Raw genomic sequence first — 7,583 nt, 5'->3', positions numbered from 1 at the left:
TGAGCGAAGGTCATCATGGATTCACGATGGCCGCGTCCCGTCAAGAAAGCCGAAGGTATTCAGACGTACACACGCTGCCTCGTATCCCATTCCCATACGACTTGAGATCCCAAAACGCTTTCCAATCTACTTCGTTTTGGGCGCTGACCTTTCCGCGAGGCAGCAGCAGGGCCGGTCCACTGTTCACGCTGCTCCAAGGGTGAGACAGCACCAAGGGGAAACGCTATCACATACAGGCAACAAGACAAGGATGGCCTTTGGGCCACCTTTTCACCCATCGTCCCCTTCTCTCGAGTCTTCCTCCTTTTCCTCCTTGCTTACCAGAGAGCATGGGCATGACCTCGCGCCTTGTCTTGGGGTCTGATAGGGTGACAGCACGGCTGCCACTGTTTTGTTTGGAGGTGGGCTCGCTTGAAAGTTTCAAAGTCTATTCTTGGTTCACACCTTTGGAGGACAGCCCATGGCAAAAATGGACCCCAGGAAGAGTCCGGAAATCCTCCAGAGAAATAATTCGGTGCACATTTTGGTCAATAGATGTGGATGGGAACAATCCTCCAGATAAGGGACCGGCTAACTGCTGCATCTTATCTCTCCAGATGTGTGCGATGGGTCCATAAGAGGGGGTCAGCAGCGCCCAACGCGGTCATCTTCCTCCTTGGCCAAAAAATGCTAACTGCTACTTAGCGTATTTTGCTCCCCGTCGCTGGCCGAGAAGACAAAATGGCCAGATTATTTGAACCATGTGATCAGTCCTCGCTAGGTTCAATTTTATTTATTTAATTCTTCTAGAAGAATCCCCCGCCCCGCAAAAAAAAAGGCTTTTTTTCTATAATCGTTTATTTTGAAAAAAATAAAGTATAATTTATAGGGCCTCCAGCCAAGTATAATATAGGATGATCCATAATTGATGTGAATCACTTTGGCCGCTATGAATAGGGCTGAACAAAATTTAAAAGTGAAATCCATCACAACGGAAAGTCGAGTTGCGGATTAAAATTTTGGAGGCCATAATTTGGTCGTACCGCCTTACTGACTCTGATGATTTTTTTTTAAAAAAAAAAATTGTAAGATCTATGACGCGACGCTGCATCCTTTAGGGGATGGTGCCCCTGATGGTCGAGATCAAATTCTACCGTTCGAACCATGAAATGGGTTGGTCAAATTATTTTTTTGGAGGTTTTTTGCATGAATACCTTTTCAAAATTAATATTTGCACGTATACCCTTAATGGGTAGACATGCAAATAAATCATGATCCCAATAGCAGGAAAGAAGATAAAGACAATAGTGTAATTTTAAATTTTTTATTTTTAATTAATATAAATTTTATTTTTCTTAACACCATAAAAATAACCGTTATATTAGAGGCATTTGTACAATAATAGAGTTTTACAAGGATATACATACAAATATCAATTTTGGAAGGGTATTCATGCAAAATCCGATATTTAGAAGGGTATCCATGCAAAAACCCTATTTTTTTTGGGGGAATGACTTTGGTTGGGCGTATATCTCCATCCGACAAGAATTGAGCGGAGCAACAATAGGAGACAGAGTTAATGTCGAGAACTATCTAAAGAACAATTTTAGCTTTTTCGAGTTTATTTCTACTAATGATACCTATTTTAGAGAAAAAAAAGTCTTATTAGAATTATGAAAAAGAATCTGATCCAAATTGTGCAAGAACAAATATCTTCATTATAAATAGAGGCTATGTACCTCAATTTTTTTTATCATCAATAATATAAAAAAAAGAGCCATCTTTTTCTATCTTTTTTGACAGGTTCAAATTGTGTGAGTTAAGAAAAATCTTCTCTCTCCAAATGGGTCAAACTACCATGAAATTTAACAATCAATTGGCTAGCAACTTCAAATAAACGCGCTGCAAGTCTACTTAGCAATATATTCTTCATCGCATTTGGTACTAAACTTTCCTTATTTCCAAATTCTCTTCTTAAAGGGCCATCTTACTAGCTCCAAGTGTATATTTACGAAAAAGTCAACTTCCTTGCTGGCAGGTTGTTTTGCTCTTGATGGAGACCTCTTCTTGATGCATTCTCCTAGTTAAAAGGCTTTGCCTTCGGATCTATGGGGCGTTTGGTAATCCCAACTGGATCACCACGGTGATCTAAGATTTTCGTGATCCGAATGCTGAGATGATTTGATCCCCAGTGATCTAAGATTAATGTGTTTAGTAGGCCATGGTCCAGTGATTAAAAATCTCCGAGTATCCATGAGTAACTTGTTTGGAACGGTACGGGGATCCAAAATTACCGACCACATAATACCACAAATATCCTTGATATATCTTAGATGGATTTTTTATGTGTTTTTAATTCTCATGAATCAAAAATGTATGCCAACATGCTAATTCTTATAATAGCTCCATAATTTTGTCACATATTCTACTTTTAGTAACCCTTACCATATATTTATTAATCATATAAAATATATTTATAATAAAATATTAATATATTTATCAATATATTAATTATTAAAATATTCTATAAAAATATATTAATTACTCTTATAAATTCTTAATCTTATAAAAAATATATTATTTTTTATTATAGAATTAATATACTTATAATAGATTTTTTAATACTAATAATTATTTGATTAAAAAATAAGATAAATTGCAGTAATATATTAAATATTTTCATTATACAAATATAAAATATAATAATATATTTCTACTATAATTAAAAATTATCTTTCAATAATAATATGATTAGTAATATAATATATATATATATAACATTGACATAATATATTGATGGTATATTGATATATTATTTTTTTGCTAAATTGAGGGGTATTTTTGTCTTTAATTTTCAACCCTGGATCACTGCCCTGGGGTGATCTTAGATTCTCGACCTCAAGGATGGATATTCCATCATCAGGTTAGGTGGTGATTAGAAAAATGGAGGTAATTTAAGATTACCGCCACGTAGGATCACCGTGATGCAACCAAACGCGATGATCTCATCATCTCCACCTACATCACCCTTGTTTCTGAGAATCACCTATACCAAACGCCCCCTATACGTCTGTTGTAATCTGGTTTCGAGGAGACTTCTTATTCCAAGGTTTGCAGGATAAGGGAGTAATTTACAGGAACTGATCGATGAGCTAATAATGAGTGCATTAATCTTTTATATTACACAAATCTGGTTTGGTATTGAGCATTTCTTGTAATGAGTCCAAGTCTTATGCAAGTTCGAAGACTGAACAAGATTTTCTACGGTTGCATTGGTTTTTCCAATGTGGTCCCGCATGGAGCTTGTAAATGAGGAAACAAATGTCAATTTTATAGTCTTCTCGTGACAGCCTAAAGTCAAATATCTTTCTATACGAAATCTAATAGCTAGGGGCCCACTAAAATAGAAAATATCTTTAAAATAGTAGTAGTATATGTACTTCATCGTAGATGAATAAACATGTTGATATATCTTATACGAATATCTTAATGTAATTTATAAAAATAGTGTATAATTTTATACGAGCTCCTAGATTACTAACACCAATACCACGAGCATTTGGATAAGGTCAGTAGTTTAGCCTCTTTTAATGGAGCTAAGTTCACATGACCATAAACTCAAGCCAGCCCAATACGTGGATCACACGAATGGATCGATGTAACTAGTGTTTTTTTTTTCCCACTTTTTTCCTTGTCAAGAGGAAGAAAAAGGACGGGAAACCTCAGCCTCATTTTTGTACTAAGTAGTACTTTAGCCCGGATTTATCCAGGATTTGGGGTAGTGAAGATGTTCGCAAGAGTAGCTACATGATGACAATATTTAAAGGAGAGATCCTATCAATCTTTCAACAGGATGAAGCATAAAGCACCAACAAAGGAGATTTTTTTTGTTTTTTCAACTCGGTATATGGACAGTTGGTAGGGAAGCATCGTGACCAAATCTGAGTTTGAACAGGTAACGTCTAGCTCCGATTTTGGAAGCTGCACCGTAAATTATTGCACTTGAGGCAGGTCTAATATTTACCACAATGATAGGTAGAGATCTGTTGTCCATTGTCATGGGATAATATTTGACAAACAAGGCTTCAATCTTGATGACTAATATTTTACTCTGATACCATAATATTAAACTATATGGGGCAATAAAACTTATATGAAGATGAACCCATTCATGCCGTTGCGACTCTGAAATCAGTCTAACTGCAATCATAAGAAGAAAATTAGGATGTGCTCCTCGCCGCCCACAAGTAGAATCTTGATTTTTCAAGCCCAACTTCAGGTATTTTCTACAAAAAGGAACTCATAAGTACTCCCAAATGAGTTGGAGACTAGGTCTGTAGAGTATCCTTTTGTAGCGTGGTTTACACATTAGTACCAGAGTCAATTACGGAAACTAATAAAATTTAATTTTATCGTAGCCACCATAAAATATAAAAATTTGAACCTTTGATCTTGTGGTTGATAAATGCTTTAGTTATCTATATCCAGCTTTGACTGGATGGGAGAAAAGAAAAAAAACATGAGGCGGAGAAACGTGAGGTGGAAAATATGGTCAATGAGATACCCCTCGTGCATGAATGTGTTAAAAGGAATTCCCATTATGTGGTTGAATAGGTACTTATATATGAGCTAAATTAGCAGCAGCACGTAATTGTTTTAGCATTTTTGGCATGGATTTTAGCTTTTCCTAAAAAAATTATCTATAGAGTAATAAAATAAAAGAAAAGTATTATGTTCATAGTCATAACCTAATTAATATTTTTTTCATATCAAACAAAATGAGTGACTGTAAATTGATAGGCTAAACATACTTCAAAGATAAGAAGCAAGCTCATAAGAATATAAACTAGAGCAATTTTTCTAAACACTTTTTAACTTTAGAAAGCTATTGAAATCGCCACGTGTCCCAAAAGCTTAAGCTGATAGGATGAGATTGATTTATTTATATATTTTATATTTTTTTACACTCTTCCTCACTTATGGGTCGGACGTCTCTTTTAATGGTGTTATGCTAGTGATGCAGGAAAAATTCTTCCTTTGCAATTAGAGAGCCATAAGCGGGTCACAGAAAATATCTAACCACCATTGTGTAACCCAAAGCTCACTGCAGGCATTACCTACCAAAAAGAAAATATCTACCGCCATCTTAGGAACATGAACATATGAAACCATTCCATAGTAGGGTGGCTCCACCAGCTTGCCAAAAAAAATTGGCTCGCCAAAAGAGTTTGGACAGTGATACCAAGTGTTGGGGGAATAAGGTTTTTCCCCCAAATGACACGAATGCCCCAAAGAAGCCGCACAATCGTCGACCCTGGAAGGCCGAAGTCGGCACCCGAACTCGGAACCTCCGACCTAAGAGAAACCCCAATGCCCGAGGCCTACTTTTGTCAGCCACCTACTACGGCTATACGTCTCCGAGGTCCGGCCAGAGACCGTACTATGACGCCCCTCCGGCATTTATTGCGCATGACCGCTGTGATCCTCCGGCATACTCCACAATAAATATGGATCTCCAGCTTACTCCACAATAAATATGGATCTCCGGCTTACTCCACAATGAATGCGGATCTCCGGCTTACTCCACAATAAATGCGGATCTCCGGCTTACTCCACAATAAATGTGGATCTCCGGCTCACTCAACAATTAATGCACGTGACTCCTGTCATCTACGGACTCCCAGCTCTCCACGGCAAATAAGCCCAGCAGAGTCTAGTCAACTGTGATAAGTCTCTGATCTCGGCCATACCTCCGACACTGATGCAATAAATTCGCCTGGTAGCGTGCTAGTTCGGGTTGTACAACGCCCTCATCGCCGACATCAGTGCAATTATTCGCCTGACCAAGCGCCGACCTGAACGACATGCCGAGCCGTACTACGGCTTCGCCCCGTTACATCGCAGGTAAACCGACCCCCGGTCTATAAAAGGGGGTTGGAAAATCGATACTGAGGACAGGCACCGTTTACCTCTACTCTACACGATTTGCCCCCTCCCTGACTTGAGCGTCGGAGGGCCGGCGCCGGGAGACCCGGCCACCGGCTCGTGTGCAGGCACCCAGACGGAGGACGCCGCCCACTGTCGGATCGTCGCCCAGCCGCGGGAATCAGCCGCTCCTTCTCGCCGATCGCCCCAGACGGAGGACGCCGCCCGTCGACGAACCGCCGCCCCGCCGTGAGTAACCACCTCCCGCTCCCTCTCCTCGACCGAAGATTGCCCCCGGGTCCAATTTCCAGCAACAGTTGGCGCTAGAGGAAGGGCCCGAGTAGCAGTCATGAAGTTGAGAAGTAAGGGAGCCTCTAACGTCTCCCGGCGTCCCCCGCAAAGTCCTGGACACTCCGTCCAGAATTTCCCAACTCCAGCTGACCCAGGTCCTCAGGTCCAGCTGGAACAGTTCAATGCCCTGGTACAGCAAGTCCAGGCCCTGGCCGCCGCCGTGCAGGGCCTACGGCGCGTGGAAGCTTCATCGGCGCTTCCCCCGCAGGCCCAGGCCCCGCCGGAGTGTCTCCCCAACGGCCCGGTTCTCCCCAGTCAAAATCTGCATGGCTCCTCCAGAGCCAACAACGGAGAACGGGCTACTCCCCGTAGGGAGTTACCGAGAGAAGGTTTCGATCGGAGACCCCAACTTTCCGAGGCGGAGTCAGCCCCGGACCGCCAAGGGCCGGCGCAAACCACAACGACAATCCCACGGGTGGGGGAGCTCGACCGAAAAGTTGAGCATCTGGAGCGCCAGATTGCGGCACTCCACGGCAAGAAGGCAAGACAGGAAGGGGACTTTGAGTTCACTGCCAAGTCCCCCTTCTCCCGCCAGATCGAGGACGAGCCGGTTCCCGTGAGATTCAAAATGCCTCAGGTGGAGCCCTACAGCGGAATCACCGACCCCCTCGACCACTTGGAGAGTTATCGGGCCCTCATGGCCCTACAAGGGTCCTCGGAGGCCATACTCTGCAAAGCCTTTCCAGCGACCCTCCGAGGGACCGCTCGGCTTTGGTTTTCTGGACTGAAGCCGAACACGGTGTCCTCCTTTGAGCAGCTCGGCAGGCAGTTCGCCACCAACTTTGCTGCCAGCCGGCGCCAGCGACGGACATCAGACTCCCTCCTGGACATCAAGCAGAAGGAGGGGGAGTCCCTCAAAGAGTACCTGGACCGCTTTATCGCCGCCACATGGGAGGTCCGCGAGCTAGACCAGTCGATAGCCATGTCGGCTCTGAAAACTGGGGTTCGCTCCTACCGATTCCTCTTCTCCATCGAGAAGAGCTTCCCGGCCGACTTCACCGAAATGCTGGCCCGAGCCCGGAAGTATGCCAAGGCCGAGGAGGCAGTCGCCTCCAGGCGGGGAGCAATCGAGCCCGCCTCTAAGAAGCAGAAGAAGCGCCGCGAGGAGCGCGGCCGACAAAGGAGCCGGTCTCCCCGCAGAGAGAAAAATCTCCCCAGACTGAGGAGTCCGCCCCGTCAGCAGGGGCGACCTCAGCAGAGGACACCTCCTCGTCCGAGGTCTCAACCACGGCCCCGGACGTACCAGGCGAGGTACGAGAACTATACACCCGTCAATGCTCCCCGGGCCGAGATCCTGATGGAAATTGAGGGTCGGGACTTCTTCCGAC

The sequence above is a fragment of the Phoenix dactylifera genome, chromosome 5 (assembly GCF_009389715.1).
Source record: "Phoenix dactylifera cultivar Barhee BC4 chromosome 5, palm_55x_up_171113_PBpolish2nd_filt_p, whole genome shotgun sequence".
In the NCBI taxonomy this organism is placed as follows: Eukaryota; Viridiplantae; Streptophyta; class Magnoliopsida; order Arecales; family Arecaceae; genus Phoenix; species Phoenix dactylifera.
Note: the sequence above shows the minus strand (reverse complement) of the source record.